The sequence below is a fragment of the Mesoplodon mirus genome, assembly GCF_964341445.2.
Source record: "Mesoplodon mirus genome assembly, chromosome: 4".
Classification (NCBI taxonomy): Eukaryota; Metazoa; Chordata; class Mammalia; order Artiodactyla; family Ziphiidae; genus Mesoplodon; species Mesoplodon mirus.
Genome location: NC_138979.1, coordinates 44507766 through 44524449, shown reverse-complemented (window position 1 = coordinate 44524449; position 16684 = coordinate 44507766).

Genomic DNA, 16684 nt, shown 5'->3' with positions numbered 1-16684 from the left:
AATCAAAGTCATGCAGAAGGTCCATAAATAAATCAAGAATCAAACTACAGTTATCCAATTTAATGCCAATCCTTCACAATCCACTTCTAAATAAGTCACGGAACATTTTTGTTTGCTTAACACTAAGTTTATCTGTGCTTTACATTTTGGTGCATAAGGGCCGATTCAGCATCTCAGAGTAATGCTTTTCTTCAGGATATTTTACTCTAGCTTAAAACACATCTTTTCTAGGCTACTAGATGAGAAATGCAGCACAATGGGAGCCTTTGCTGAATATGAAGCAGATTCCTAGAAAACAAGTGGGCATTGATTTACTTTTATCGATGTGCTTTTACTAACTGACGGGAAGTGTTTTTTGAACACCTCTCTCCCAACCATTCCACTCCAATAAGCCACTGAGTTTGATCTTTTCCAACACATGGTCCATCCCGCTGACTGGAGAGCTGAGAGCTTCACCAGCCACAGTGCTAAGTGGGCCAACAGGCACCTAAGTCTCCCCCATTAGGATGGGTATTTTCCTGATGCAGGACTTGCATCCTGACCTGAAGATAACCCATCCATTTTGGGATGTGCAAATGGGAAATGGGCTGAGATATGGATACATCAGTCAACTCTTGGCCTTTGGAAAAAAGAGATTCAGCTAGAAATAAACTTGCAAATGAACTATTCACATAACCCGTATATAAAGGCAGGTTTGGGGAAAAAGTTATAAAATGAATGGGAGAAAAATCAGCTATTTTTTATCCCTTTGAATACAGATGTTATCTACTTACAAGTCATTAAGCATTAGGCATTGTCTAGAATCTCTAATTCAATGTCACTTTCTCTGTGGAAATCACCAACACAGAGGCATACAACATTTTGAAGACTGAGTTGGAAGGCACTGGGAGTATTGCTGCTAGGAGTAGAGTGAAATGGCTTCCTCTGGGCTAGAAATAGCCCACTGAGTCCTTTTATTCCCATTTACCACCTAAACACTGGACAAATGAAGTATTAACAAATTCTAATAAATCTGAAAATATTATCTTTTTTTAAATGATGTTCTTGCCCATCAAACAGTTTCTCAGAGTTTATTTCTGTTTAGTTTGTTTTGTTTTGTTTTTAATTGATACAATATCCAAATCACTACCAATTAGAATAGAAGGGAAAACATATTTCACCTATATCACCATCCAACCAACCATAACATTCTTTTTGTTATGTTCTCCTGAGCATGCTTTTCTCCATTAGTTGTAAGTTCTTCTTCATATTATTATTTTTTACTTAAACCCATAAGCTTTTTCATGTTTCTTTAAGCTTTATTTTTTCTAAAACCAGTATTTCTAATAGCTTCAAAATATGTTACCAAATGTATGTGCCATAGTTTATCTTTTTAAAACCTTTATTGCTAGACATATAGGTTATTTTCAATTCTAAATAACACTTCTATGAACATCTTTGTGCAGACACACTTACTGTATCTTTGAGTTTCCCTTAGCCTGGATTTTGTTGCTGTTTCTCCTCTCATTCTCACTTCTCTCTCTAATTTTCATTCCAAAGCAAGCACTTGGATTTTGGGGGGGGGGGGGGGTTTGTTTGCTTGTTTGCAAATGGTTAAATTATTTAAAATATTTAAAGTTTTGCAAAAATCTTGTCTGCCGTTTTCTGGGTTATGGTCTTGGCCTGAATTAATGCAGTTTTAACTTCCCATACTCACATGTAGGGCCAAATTTCCTACAAAGAGAGATAGTGTTTGGATCTACTTTGAAGGTCCTCAGTGACATTCTAGGTACAACACTCCTTTGCGCTGGTGGCCACAGTAGGGACATCACTGAAAGGCCTGCCTGAAATAAAAATGGCTCGTTTATGGATGTGGATGTGTTTGTCCAAAGAACATTTAATCACTCTGAAGGTTTTTCGCCCTTGTCTGTAGTAAGCAGCATATTGTAACTGTAGAGTTCTGCTAATGCACACTTCTGCCGGGAAGCTTCCCAGGGTGGGGCACAAAAGATGCTAAGTGGCAGGGGGCGATGGGGAGAAAGCCATTAACAGTCCAGCAGCGAGGTCACATTTGATGTTTCCTTTTGTTTGCAGGATCCAAATGAAGAAGCTCCTTCTGTACTTTCCCTGTTGCCTCCCACCTAAACACACTCTTGGGTCATCTCACTCTGGTCACATCTTTTGACAATTAGCCACCCATTAACAGGATGATTGAAAAGGAGCCAGAGTGGTTTACACGTAAAGTGCTTACTCTTTTCCAGGAAGAACACATATCTCTACAGTTTCGTTAATGCTTTGGCCGATCAGTACACAAAATAAAATACTTATATGCCAGAAAGCACAGTAGCAAAAGGAAGAAAACAGGGTGGGAAGGAAGAAAATGAAAGAACAAAAATAACCCTTAGAGTTTTTTCTTCTTCTTTTTATTCTTTTTGCAAACATGCTTTTAAAAAAGGGGGGTGGGTGTTATCTTGCTTCTATCTTTTTCTACCTTTAAAGCCAGTATTTCCAGCCATTTTACTTGTACTTTACTATTATTATCTGGGTGATGGCTGTGACATGTTGATCATATATGGCAGTGAGAAAATTGATTTCCCTCAACAGAAATGCTTCCAATTTTCCCAGGGCCACAATTTTATGTCCACAACAAAATAAAAGGGTCATTTTCCTTAAGATGAGGGGAATTGAAATCTTTAATAAAAGCTATGGTAAATGTTGTACTTTGAATTGCGGAAACTGCAGTTTTCACAAACATCTGGCCTGTCTGATTTGGGGGTGTGGGTTGGCCTGGGGAGAGGGATTTAAAGGCAAAGAATTGTTGTTATTTTTTTTAAAGAGCTTAATTTGCTTTAAGAAAGCCCTGTAAGTCTACAGCTTCACTCTAAGTGTTCATATTCCCATTAAAGGGAAGCTACAGGGGTGCTGCTTTGAGCTATGTGCCAACAAGTAAGGGGGCTAAAAGAAGCCACAGTCACACAGATAGGACCTTCTCAAAGAATGAACACCTGTGTGGCCTGCAGTTCAGAATGAGCCTGTCACAAGATGTATTAATAAACTCACCAATGTTGTTTTGCAAGCCAAAGACAGTTTATACTGAGGAAGGCAGAGGGTGGGAGGCTTGAGGCCAGGGACAAATTGATGCAGCATAAGCATAGAAAGAATAAAAACAGAGGCTGTTTTCTGACTAGTGTCCTAATTGCTGCTTTGTTTGCTTAGCATGCTTTACCCAATCTGATGGAAACTGATTTCCAAGTAGCTGATGAAGCAACATCTACCAACAAATATTTAGAATTAGAGACCTTTGCTTCACCCCGAATCTACACGCAGGGTTAAACTGTAAGCTCTCCAGCTAAATAGCCAAGTGTTTTATTTGACATTTGATTTGCCAACAGAAAGATTTTTATATAATGGCTATCAACATATGAGAGATTTCAAAAATCTCTTGGTTTTAAACAGCAACCTTTCTTGAACTAGAAGAATTCTGCCCTCTTATGCATTTCCCATGTAGTCTAAAATAAACAAAGAGCTTTTTTAATCAGAAAAAGTATTTTCATTATGGGGTTTTCTATAACTGTGAATAATGAATATTTATTTGTTAGCAAAATTCACAATCCATTGTAAATCTAGGAGCACATTCTTCTGGAAAAAAATTAACTCTAAGAGGAGCAAAAGTACAATAAAAGTCACAGCGATATTTCTCAAAGTATGTATTATAAGGAAAATAGTCTTGATGTCTCTTGATTTGTTCTTCCAGATATTCTTCTAACTCTATAAAAGTAAAATCTGAAATTCCTAGGATTTACATTCTGCAATATTTGCTCTGCATGTGCTTTCATGTTTCCACTGATCTTCTCATCAAATCAAGTGGGATGAGTTCATGCTGATAAAGAACTTGAAAATGAAATGTCAGCAAAGAGGTTGTATGTCTTATTTTCAAACTTATGGGTTAAAGCTGGGGTCAGTAAGCACTGGGCTGGGGCCAAATGCTGCTGTCACCTGTTTCAATATGACCCCACCTGCAAGGAATGGTTTTTACATTTTTTAATTGTTGAAAAACATGTTTAAAAAGAATAATATTTTGTAACATAAAGATCATATGAAATTCAAATTTCAGTGTTGACCATAAATAAAAATTTATCAGAATACAGTCACACACATTCATTTACACATAGTCTCTGCCTGCTTTCACACTACGATGGCAGAGCTGAAAAGTTGCAACAAAGAGGGAAGAGATATGGGGATATGTGTATATGTATAGCTGATTCACTTTGTTATAAAGCAGAAACTAACACACCATGGTAAAGCAATTATACTCCAATAAAGATGTTAAAAAAAATTAAACAGTTGCAACAGATCATATGGCCTCCAAAGCCTAAAGTATTTACATCTGGCCCTCCAAATTATGCATTCCTTTACCTATTGGGGAAACTTATTAGATGATTATTCCAAAGCACTGTGTCTGAGTTATCATATAAACATACCAAAAAATATTCCTTTCATATAGGCATAAACTTTATTTTTTGATACAGATAAAGCTTGATAGGTATGAAGCCATTGTGAAATCTTCCCTTCCCAACTCACAATTTGGACAGAGTTGAGGTCTACAGATCTTACATCTGTGGTATAAATAATGTTTCACTGTTACTGAGGAGTCAATCTTGAAAAGCGAGTGAGACATTTTTAGGGGATCCTTCAAATAAGAGAAATTTTTAGAGTACTTAGAAAAGTCTGCACCCAGAAGAAATCTAAGTTCTTACACTTTGCTAGCTAAGAGCATTTATGCACTTCTATTCAGAGGTATAGGTAATAGAGAAAGAAAACTCACTTCATTTCCTGAGAGCCATGCTCTTTGAATGTCCAGTTCTTTTTGGTGTGGTTTAGATGATAATTATAAATGGCTCTGAGGACACTGGCCCAGGCAGGATGAGTGACAAGCCATAAATAAGTAATGCTCATTTGGAATCCATGGTCCCACCTCTTTAATGTGAAAAGGTCTCTACATTTAGAATAGTAACAATGAATTAGAGTAACTTGCCTGCCTCATTAACATGTGGTCTGATCTAGGTAAATCAATTTGGGGGATGTCAACGAATTTAATCCTTCCCAAGGGTGAGTTGTGGCTTTTTCCAATTTGTTGACCTTACAATGCCCAGAAGAGTTTTCTCTTCTCCTCTCCAGCCTGCCTCGTATACTAAGTGTGTCTGTGCCGAGCCAGGAATGTGACTGAGACCCTTTGCATTTATTCTGGCAAAAGCAGTGGATTAGTGCATGCTGGAATGCCAAGGAAGATGCAGGTGTTTGTGCAGAAAATTCATCACACCCACCAAAAACACCCATTCTTAGAATAGTGGAGCTTTCCGTCGCTGGTGTGGAATCAGCCTCCTTACTCGAATTGCACTTCTTAAGGGTCAGCATCTGAGAAACTGCAGAGTATGGTTATGTCTTTAGGACAGAAATATTTGAAACTACACTGTAATCTGGGAAGCCAGGAGGATTTTTCAGGATCTCTACAATGCCCTGAATTTGGTTCAGTGAGTATGTGATTTGCATGGGTGGCCACATCTCTGGATCAAAATCTTTCAGACTGTCATGCACATCTACTCAGCCTTAGCACCCACCTCAGGATGAATACATAATGCCTGCATTAACTAGTGGGACATGGCCTTCTTGGATCTTCTGTTCCCTCGGTTGACAGTGCCCTGCCCACCAATGAAGTGTTTACAAACCGTGTTTTCTCAAATCAGTGCTCCATGATATGTTAATAGGTGTTCCATGGGGAATAAAACCACCCCATGGAAAAATAAGTTTGGGAAATTCTGGGTTAAGTAATGTAAAAAAAACTGTACTATTTCTCAGAGCCTTTAATATGGCTATATACATGAAGCATCTGTAAAAGGACAATATGATGTGCATTTCCCAAAATGGTTTGTCCTGAAATACTTCTTTCAATCAACAATTAGACTTCCATGGTACAAAATTTAGGACATGCTGAATTAAAGAAAGTGAGAATCTCTTGTCTAACGAGTGAGCAGAAATTACTGCAACTAATAGAATCAGAGAATGTTAGCAGTAGAATGGGTCTTAATGGTTTTCTAACTAAAAAAACTCTCAAGCTATGGGCAATTCTCAGGCCTGAGAGACTTTATAGTTATTGCACATTCATGTGCTCACACATTTTACACATGTATATACTATAATTTTTCAAAAACATGTAAATTGATTCTGTGCTTAATAATGAATTATTTTACTTTAAAGTTCTAGTAAATTCATAAGAGCTTCTTTGTCATCTACCAACCAACAGCACAACGCCTATCATGTGGGAGTCTTATGATATTTTTGCAGGGAAAAGGGAGTTCTCTTACTTACTTGGAAAGGTTTAGAGCCTCTTCATTCTATGTACAAGGAGACTGACATTAGTCTTATTATTATGTAATGAGAATGGTTTCCTTCAGGTTTCTTGGTTATCTCCATTCTCTTTGTGATTGGACAAAAAGTCTTTGAATCAGTGTTTTTTAGAACAGCTGAGAGCATAGTGGTCTGTAGAGGTGATTTCTAGCCACTCTGCAGGCAGATTGGGGTTTCAGTCTGACCAAGGAACAAATTGTGAGTTAGTTCCTGGCTTCTGTGATGGTAAATAGGGTTGTTGATGGTGGTGGAGTTGGGGTATTTTAGGAATACCTGAAATGAACAGACACCTGTGTCCGGATGCTTGCACCAGAGCAGGATACATAGGAAATTCTTGGGTGGTTGGAGGTGGTTTAAGACAGGACCAATGATAGATGGATAGATGAATTAGAAAACCACATTCATGAGACAGTGTGGGTCAAATACAGGTCATGAAAAGAAGCATATTTGCTAATGTGATAGACAAAATGAACCACCTAGCAAATACGCATAAAGACATTATTTAATCCAGATGTGAAAGTTTAGCTCCATTTAGGATAGACATACGCCTAAAATTAATAAAGATAATAAAAGGGAGAAAGAATATTTAGGAACACAAATCTATATTTAGTTAGTTTGTCACTTCAGTAAAAATTACTGATCATCTGTGTCATGCATTGAAGCTTCTAGACTAAAAAGGACAGCCAGTTCCTCAAGTTTATGAACTGGTCAGAGAGACAACTAAAGAAACATTTGTAGTAGAGTGTGACAAGTGCTAGAATAGATGTAAGTACAGGTTGCTCCATGGAAAAGGAGACTTTCTCAATGATGAGATTAGGGGGCAGAATGGGAAATAAAGCAAGGCTTTTCAGAAAAAGTAATAGGCCTGCTAAGATCTGAAGGATGTGTGGTGTCATCAGATAAGTAAAGGAGTGAAGCAGAGTTATTGCCAGAGAGAACAGCAGGTAGAAAAGCTTGGAGGTGACACTGACAGCCAAATTAGTTTGGAAAACTGAAAGCAGTTCAGGACAACCTTAGGCTGAGTGTGCATAGGCTGGTAGGAGAGGAGAGATGGCATGTGGCAGGGAAACCAGGTGAAGCTACTTGGGTAGGCAGCAATCATTAAGAATATGACAAGATGAACTTTATTACAAAGGCAATGGGAAACTCTTGAAGAATTTTAAGCAGAGAAATAACCTGATCAAAACATATTTAAGAAAGACCAACCTGAACCTGAAAAGAATTGAGTTTGGTAGGTATAAGGGAATCGGCTGGAGAGAACAATTTGAGATTAGCAGTAATTCAGAGGGAGGATTATTTAGGGTAGTGATGGTGGGGCTGGAGAGAAAGGACAATTTCAGAGATAGATATATTGGATGCAGAAATGTCGTTGCAGAAGTCGAATTAAAGATGGGACCCAAGTACCTTTCTTGGGTTCATGAGTGGATGGCACTGCCGTTTACTGAGTGAGGCATCATGAGAGGAAGAGCAGGTGCCTCCTTCAAGATGGGGTATGGGGGTTTCCCTGGTGGCTCAGTGGTTGAGAGTCTGCCTGCCAATGCAGGGGACACGGGTTCATGTCCCAGTCCGGGAGGATCCCACATGCCGCGGAGCAGCTGGGCCCGTGAGCCATGGCCGCTGAGCCTGCGCGTCCAGAGCCTGTGCTCCACAACGGGAGAGGCCACAACAGTGAGAGGCCCGTGTACCACAAAAAAAAAGATGGGGTATGGTGGGGCTACACAATACATTCTGGTATTTTTTATCTTTAATTTTTAACTCAATTGCTTAGAGTATATTTGAATGCAGGATTTCAGAGGAGAAATTCCAACTGATGAGAAGCCCTAGAGTGTACCCTTGGGAACGAATGGCAGGAGTGGAGGTGAAGTTTACTAGAGTAGAAGAGATTAAGAGATGGATTGGCTAGAACAGATTGTTCCTAGCAATTCTCAAATCCCCCAAGATGACAACAGAGCTTGCTGCAGAGATCCAATTAAGCAGTCCAAGTTTAAAATCTACAATAAATGAGGGGGAAGTTACCATGCCACTAGAAGATGAGAGTGACAAGAAGTCAAGAGGGATACAAAGGTAGAAGTGTAATGTTTGGCAAGCCTGTTGCTTTTGGGAGCGATATACTTGGGATATAAGAAAAGTAAAGGCATCTTCCTGAGGAAATTTCAAGGATGTTGGTATCCTCAGGAAAGAGCATTTCAGTTAAAGTCAGCAGTTAGGGGATACATTTGGTAGTAAGATTGAGAACACAGGGGAATTTATGTGCAACATAACAGAAAACCCTGAGAACTCAGTGGAAAATTTGAAAAGAAGAAGATCAGTGGAAGGTTAGGTCCACGGAGGAAGCACAGAGCCATTTGGGGATGAGAGTCTGGGGTAAAATGGATGAACAAAAAGGTGAGTCTCAGGTAATGACCAGGATAATGAAATGGTGATGAATGTTTGATTTAGGGCATTAGTAGATTCTATAACAAATTACCACAAATTTAGAGGCTTAAAAAAAACATAAATGTATTATCTTACAGTCCTAAAAATGGGACTGACAGGGTTAAAATCGATGTGTCAGAAGGGCATTTCTTCTGGAAGCTCCAGGGGAGCATCCATCCCTTGCCTTTTCCAGATTCTAGAAGCTTGCCCTCATTCCTTGGCTTGTGGTCCCCTTCCAGCAATTTCTCTTCACCCTCTGCTTCCATCATCACATCTCCTCCTCTGACGCTTCTGCCTTCCTCTTTCCCTTAGAAAAACTCTTGTGCTTACATTAGGTGTGCCCAGTTAATCTAGGATATTCCCCATCTCAAATTGTTAATCACATTTGTGAAGTCCTTTTTCCACATAACCAACATATTCACCGGTTACCGGAATGAGGACGTGGTCATCTTTGAGGAGCTGTGATTCTGCCGACCACAAGAGCCACAAAGTGCCCTGGTAAGAGGATGAGTAGAGCTGGAAATGGCAGAAGAGGATCAGGCCTCTCCTCAGGGATTAACCAAGACCTGGAATGACTGTGCTTATAAGAGAGTTTTGATATAGATCAGGTGGTTGATGAAAGAATCATGTGGATTTCAGATTCCTACCACAAATTGAAAACAACAATGGCCTCCAAACGTTGTCACAGAGAACTGAACTGAGAGGGTGGGTGAGCATTCAAAGCTTCTGGCAACCACTGGAAGATCACATCAATTTCCTTAGAAAAGGTTGGAAATGAGATATGTTCATTGCATTTATTCTTTATTTTAACAAATATCTATTTAGCCTATAGCTATGGGTAGAGGATGAAAATAAGAAAAAGTAGTTTAAAAAAAAGTGCTTTGGCTAGCTGGGGAAAGGAGGTAAATCATGAACAAAGAAGGGAGTCAAAGTGACATAGAGCCTGTTGCCAGGACACCAAGGAGATGCTTCGACTAATAATAGCTTCTTTGTCTTTGAATCATTCCTTACATCTTACCAGTCATTAAATCCTATGTTTATCCCTTAGAGAATTCTTGCAAGTGTATTCTTTTCTTCTCAAGTTGCCTGCTACCACATCAGTCCACATCTGCCTAATCTTCACATCTTAATTTTTCAAAGAAGTGGAAAAATCAGGACAAAACTATTTCAGGGGGAGAAATGATGGGTTAGATTTGGTATTTGGTGATGTTAAGAAAATGGCAGGATAAGGGATATAGGACTAGGTTGGCGAGGCAGATTTAAAACTCATCTACACAGTGATAGTACTGAAATCCAAGACTGAGTAACTACTCTCACGGTGAGATTTGGGAAAAATAAGGGCTGATAATCAAGAACTGAGGTCCCTACATGAGGAGAAAAAAGTCAGAGAGGTGGGAGAGAACCAGGAGAGAGAAACATGGGGACACCATTTGTTAGGTAAATTTTTGTCACAAGATTCAAATGAATTGTCTCCAGTGTTTAAAAGCTGGAAAGAGAAGAGAAAGAGACTAAAGGCCAAATGACATTCCTTGGACTTAGCAAGAAGGAGATCATTATACCTTGAAAAAATTTACTATGGCAGGTAATTGAGGACCACAGGTAATAGAAAACTTTAGGTTCCTTGAAAGTGCTGGTATTATATAAACATAGCCGGATTTAGTTCAAGCAACTATAATGTAATACCACAGGCTGAGTAACTTATAAGCAACAGAAATTTATCTTTCACAGTTCTGGAGGCTGGAAGTCCAAGATTAAGCACCACCATGGTCAGGTGAGAGCCCTCTTCTGGGTCGCAGACTTTTCATGTTGTCTTCAGATGGTGGAAGGGGCGAAGGATCTCTGTGGGGACTCTTTTATAAGAACACTAATCCCATTGATGAAGGTTCCACCCTCATGACCTAAGCACTTCCCAAAGGCCCCACCTCCTAATACATCATCTTTGGGGGGTTAAAATTCAACATATGACTTTTGGGGAACACAAACAGTCAGACCATAGCAACCTCAGCTCAGTGTGGTCCACATTCTTAAATAAAGTTATTTGTGTGATACGATTACACATGACATGAAATGACAAGTGATTGGAAGCCACGGAGCTTCACGTTTAGGTAAGAAGCAATCTAGGGGAATTTTCAACCTATTTTCCCATTAGGCAGAATGAGCACTTGAAGAGGGGATGCATTTTAATGATATAATAAGAAGGGAAAAAATTGGAAGTATCTGAACCCAGGTCATAGTTTTAGGTTCAGAGAGGAAAAGTGGAAGGATATTTTGGCCATAGGTTTTTTTTTGAGTGCAAGCCGGCAGCAATGTTGATCCCAACATATTGTTGAGTCTCTTGCTTAGGAAATCAGTCATTGTGTGAGCCTCAGCACTGTGATAGGAAGTTGAGTAGGGCAGAGAATCATAGCAGTGGAACTCAGGAACCTGGCCTTGCTTGACCCAACTTGACACCCGCATCAAGATATCTTACATGTAACTTGATACCTCAAGGTCAGACTGAGTTAAGTTCCTGGACTCATTTGATATTTCCCTAGATTTTAGCTTATTGTAGAAGATCAGGATGAAGGAGCTCTTAAGGAAACTTTCTTAATCTAAATCCTCCCATCACTGCCTTTAACATCAGCGAGAGTGGCTGATGTGCAGCCTGCAATGGAGGCCCTGAAGAACTAGCCTGAGGCAGAGGAGAAGGATCACATTAAACAAGAAGCCTAATTTCTAGAGACAACATGTTGAATAAGAAAATTGCGGCTCACTGGGTTGAAAGATGCACAGAAAGCATTCTGATACATTAGTAATGATAACCAGGCAACTGGAAAGTGTGGTTTACACAGGCTGGCCTGTTCAAGGTAGATGATATCCTTGAATGGACAGACGCTTAGGTGTTACCAGGATACAGATAGAGAACAGGCCTGAGTGAATGGGGCATGAAAATGGCCTATTCCATCTTATAAAATATAAATCCACTCCAGAGAACATTCCTTCCTACTTGAGCATCAACTGGTCTGTGACAGAGTAATTGGAGGAGAGGGAGGAAGCTTCAACTTTTCAGGAGTAAAGGTTTTTCTTCATATAAAACTGAGTCTTAATTTTAAAATTTAAAATATTATTTTAAGTAAATACCTATCCATTTCTTTCACCAACACTCTTTACCACCATCTCCAGTTTTCTCTGTGGAATCTGGTGCAAGAAATTATACAGCACTGTGTGTGGTTAAACACTTTTGCATAGTTTCAAAACCCATCTCTTTCACTTGCTAGCTTTAGACTTTGTCACAAGTTACCCAAACTCTCTGAACCTGAGTTTACTCATCTGTAAAATGACACTAATAATAATGTCTCCTTTAAGAGTTCTTGTGAAGATTACATGAGATAATGTGGGTGAAATGCTAAACACAGGGCCTGGAATACAATAAACATTCAATGAATAGTTGTTGTTATTATTTTAATTATTATTTTATTAGCTAACATCGCAGTGCAATGGAAAATAAATTGAACCAAAGTATGGGTCTAGGCTCTAATTCCCAGTGAATCACTTCTAGCCTTTTGACCCCCATCTTTTAAATGGGAATGATATTTATGCCAACCGATCATCAAGGCTTGTTGTGTGAATTAATAAAATCATGAATATTTGTACTTTGTAAAAGATATTTAAGTGTAAGGTATAGAAAAGAAATAAAGGTTTAGCACAATAGCTCTAGCTCTACTTCCAAACCTAGCATAAAGTTGAGACCTTATCTAACTGCCATCATTTATCCAATGGAAAAATAATAGTTATCATTCTGCCAGATTTTCAAACCAGTTGAACAGGTCTGTTTTAAGTCAGTCTTGGATTTTAAAAAACCCTTGAAGTTGCATTTTATTTAATTGCCTATTGATAATATAATAAAGTTCAATGCATATTTTTAAATACCTACTATATACTATGTATAATCTAGCAGTAAAAGTTAGATATAGAGAGTTAGGACCCTTGAATTGGACCTGTTGTAATAATTTGCAGTGACATCGACCTTATAATGTAAGTGTTTCCGTTGAGTCGCCTATTAAAAGACTATTATGATACTTATCTACTATGCAAAGGAACTATAAATTGGCTTGAATGTTAAGCCTCACTCAGAAAAAACACTATCTAAGCAAAAGTCTCACCATTGTGTCATTCCTGCATTGGTCCCATGGTTAATAGATGCAAAGTACAAACCACTGAATTATGCATTTGCCTTTACAGTTCTGCCCCAGAGCAAGGTACTGTTGGAAGCCAGCCCAGTGAAGAGCAGCAGAAAAAGTGCCTGGTTTTGAAAAACTGATGAGAAGAGGATGCAATAAGAGACAACAAGCAGACCCAGAGCAATATCCTCTGAGGCTGAGCCCACTGACACAACCCCTGCCATTGGTTAGGAGCCAATATTTTAACCAAACTGATTGATTGACTAAGAATACTAAGAAAGGATCTCACAGGAAGTACACAGACAAACCACTTCACGGAAAGATGATCTGACCGAAGGTAAGCAATCCGTGTGTGGGATAGAGAGCAAGAGAGTGTTCAGCTTTGTTTACAAAAGTCTCTGCTGTATGAATGAAAGTCCCAAACACAATAAACAAATTGATACATCACTTTACAGTTTATAAAGTCCTTTCACACACACAATCACATTTAACTCTTATTGATCCAAAGGCTCACAACTTTTTGCATGTGTCTGCCTTCCAGACCAGCAGAAGGTACATTCTTTTTCTCTGCTTTCAGGTTCATTCTGGTTTTAGTCCTTAATGTAAACTCCTAGATGAGCTGCCACCTTCCTCACCAGCCTGGACAGTATCCCCCTGCACTCTGGCTGAGGTCATGGCATTTTGTTCTTTTTAGTAGACATGGTCCTAATATTTGGACACAGACTGTCTTAGAACTGCATTCTTGGCCCGTTCTATTTATCTATACATCCATTTCCCCTGTCCCTTTTCTTATGTCACAGGGCTATACAATTCCATTCCCTGAAATCTTTAAATTACCTGGGTTCAATTGACTTTTTCATAGCGTCATATAATTTGAGATTTGGAAGAGACATCAGAGGTCATATAGTCAAGCCTTCTACCCATAACAGAATCTCCTCTACATCACTGCTGGCTGCTGGTCATTCAGTCTCAGTGTGAATGGCCCCAGTGAAAAGGAGTTCACTGACTTGCAAGGCAGCCCATTCCAGCAGACTGAATTTCCCTAAATGACAACAATGATGGCTCCCATCCCACTTGCTCTTCTTACAATGTAATTTTGAGGCTTCTCCCACTGAGACTGGAGCCTAGGGCTCTTCCACTTGAATCTGGACAGAACTTGAGGCTGCTCCAACCAATAGAGTGCAGCAGAGTGATGCTCCATGACATCTGAGGCCAGCTCACAAAAAGATGATAGCTTCCAGCTAGCTCACTCTGGGATGTTTGTTCTGGGAAAGCCAGCCATCAAGCTGTGAGGAAGCCCAAGCTCACCATGCAAAGAAACAACATGGAAAGGCCCATCTGGAGAGAAACTGAGGGCCTCCTGCCAATATCTACTTATTGGACATGTGAGTGAGTGACACTTCAGATGATTCCAGTCCCCAGCCTTAGAGCCACCCTATTTGAGGCCAAGTGGAGCAGAAATGACCTATCCATCCACGCAGAGTTATGTCTCTTCATAACTTCACAGGGCTTAATATCAAGAGGACCAGTGCTCTAGGAGCAGAGTGAGTAACCGCACTGGAAAAGCCTCCTCCTCATCAGGACCTAATTTAGACTAAGAGATCCTGGACTTAAAGCTGAGGCCTTAATAGGTTGAGATTTGGGGGCTCAGAGGGAGGGCATGAGAAAATTTTGCATGTGTGGGATTTGAATTGTTGTGGCCAGAAGGCAGATTGTGACAGATTGTATTTTCCTACAAGCAACAATATCACCCATTCCATTTGCTCACCTTACAATGTGATATTGAGGATCCTCCCACTGAGAAGTGAGGTCTATGTTCTCTTCTCTTGGATTTGGGCAGGGGCTTCTGTTTGCTTCAACCAGTTGCTTAAGGCAGAAGGGATGCTATGTGGCTTCCAAGGCTAGATCTTTGGGTGATGCCTGCCCACTCCACTCTGACAAGGCCTGCCATCATGCTGTGAGAAAGCCCAAATTAGCCCAGGTGGAAAGGTCACATGGAAAGGAACTGAGGCTCCGGCCAACACCCAGTTTGACTGAAGGGAGCTCCAGATGATACAATATGCCCCAGATAATGCCACATTGAGACAGAGTCAAGCTATATACATTAAGCTTTGTCCTAATCATAGATTCATGAACAAATAAATTCTGTTTATGTTTTGAGCCACTGATTTTAGGGGTAAATTGTTATGCAGCGTTAAATTGCCAGAACAGAGGCAAATCCCTATACAGGAGGGCATAGCCCTATATTATGAATCAAGCCCTGTATTGGGACAGAACCCTTTATTGTGGTAGAGTTCTAAATGTGCGTTAAGGGGTAGAATCCTGTAGATCCCTGAAATGGGACACAGCCTTATATGAAGGTTAAACCCTATATCAAGAGGCAGAAACACAAAATTCTAGTCTATTCTGTACCCCTCAACTGGAAGACTTTGGACCAGACATCTAAATGTCTCAAGATTTTAGGTGCATCATCTGAAAAACTGACATGGGTAAATATTTTGCCTAAGAGAAGATACTTTTGAGGTTAGTCTGGATCCTGCTATAGACTTTATGATTCTACATTGCCACTTATTCATCCAAAATACTCTTTGTGACCTGCCGTTGTCATCAAACTTGAACTTTATTTTCAAACTGAAAGCCTCCACTTAGAAATGGAGTAGAAAACATAGTAGCAGTAGTAGTAAATCCTCATCTCTTGCCTTTTTGTGTCTTCTAAATCACTCCTTCACCAATCGTCACCCAATCCCTGTTCATATATAGATCTTTAATCGAGGCTATTCCTATAGGATAGGAACAAATGTGATTCTTTTAGCACTTCCATAGAAAATAAGATATGTGTATATTTCCCCTTTAAAATCAAGTGCTAGCAAAATGCAAATTCACTCCGTTTTGCATTTAATCCTTGTGCTGCAAAGAAAACCTCCTAATTTTCTTGAGTTCTTGCAAATAAAATCCTTTGGCAGCAAGGATATACATTCTCAAGTACAAAGCAATATCTCAATAAACTAATTTTCCATCCGAACACTTAAAGTGTGATGTTATTTTGTCTAAGATCTCTGATATAATAGAAAGACAGGAGATTGACTAAGTGGTTTCTCAAAAATGAAACAGAAGGATACCTCTTCTGAATACAAACCTTTTTCTAAATTCTGAAGCAAAACTACCAAACACTATAGAATTACTGGGCTGTACAGAAAGTGCTTCTGCTGTTGTTGCTGCATAGGGGTTTAGATAAGGATGTGCCTCATCACATACTGAATTTACTCTCCAAATAAAAGAGATCTGCCTTCTCTGGGCTATGCAGCTTCAGAGTTACATAGTGAAAGGGCACCCACATTTCAGAGGAAAAGGGGCTCTTGGGACTGCATTTCCCTCTTCCTGACCTGAACCTCCCTTCTTCTCCCATTTTTTTTCACACCCTTAACCTTCTCCTCAAAAGACAGATCTTTAAGATTTTTTTTTCCCTAAATTGATCATTCTGATGTCAGGTCATTTTGGAACCAGTGATTAGTGAATATGATAAATTACCAGTAGCAGGTTTGCTTTTGCAGGTTTGAAGTTTTGATGCATTAGTTATTTCCATCCAGGAAAATTATAAGTCTGAACAACATAAACTTCTAAATCTCCAGATGGAAAACTAGTCTTTTAGGAATATTGGTTTGTATTTGAAAAGGCAGGTCCTTTATATTGACAAGATCTAAATTTGTAGTATTATTGGCATCTGC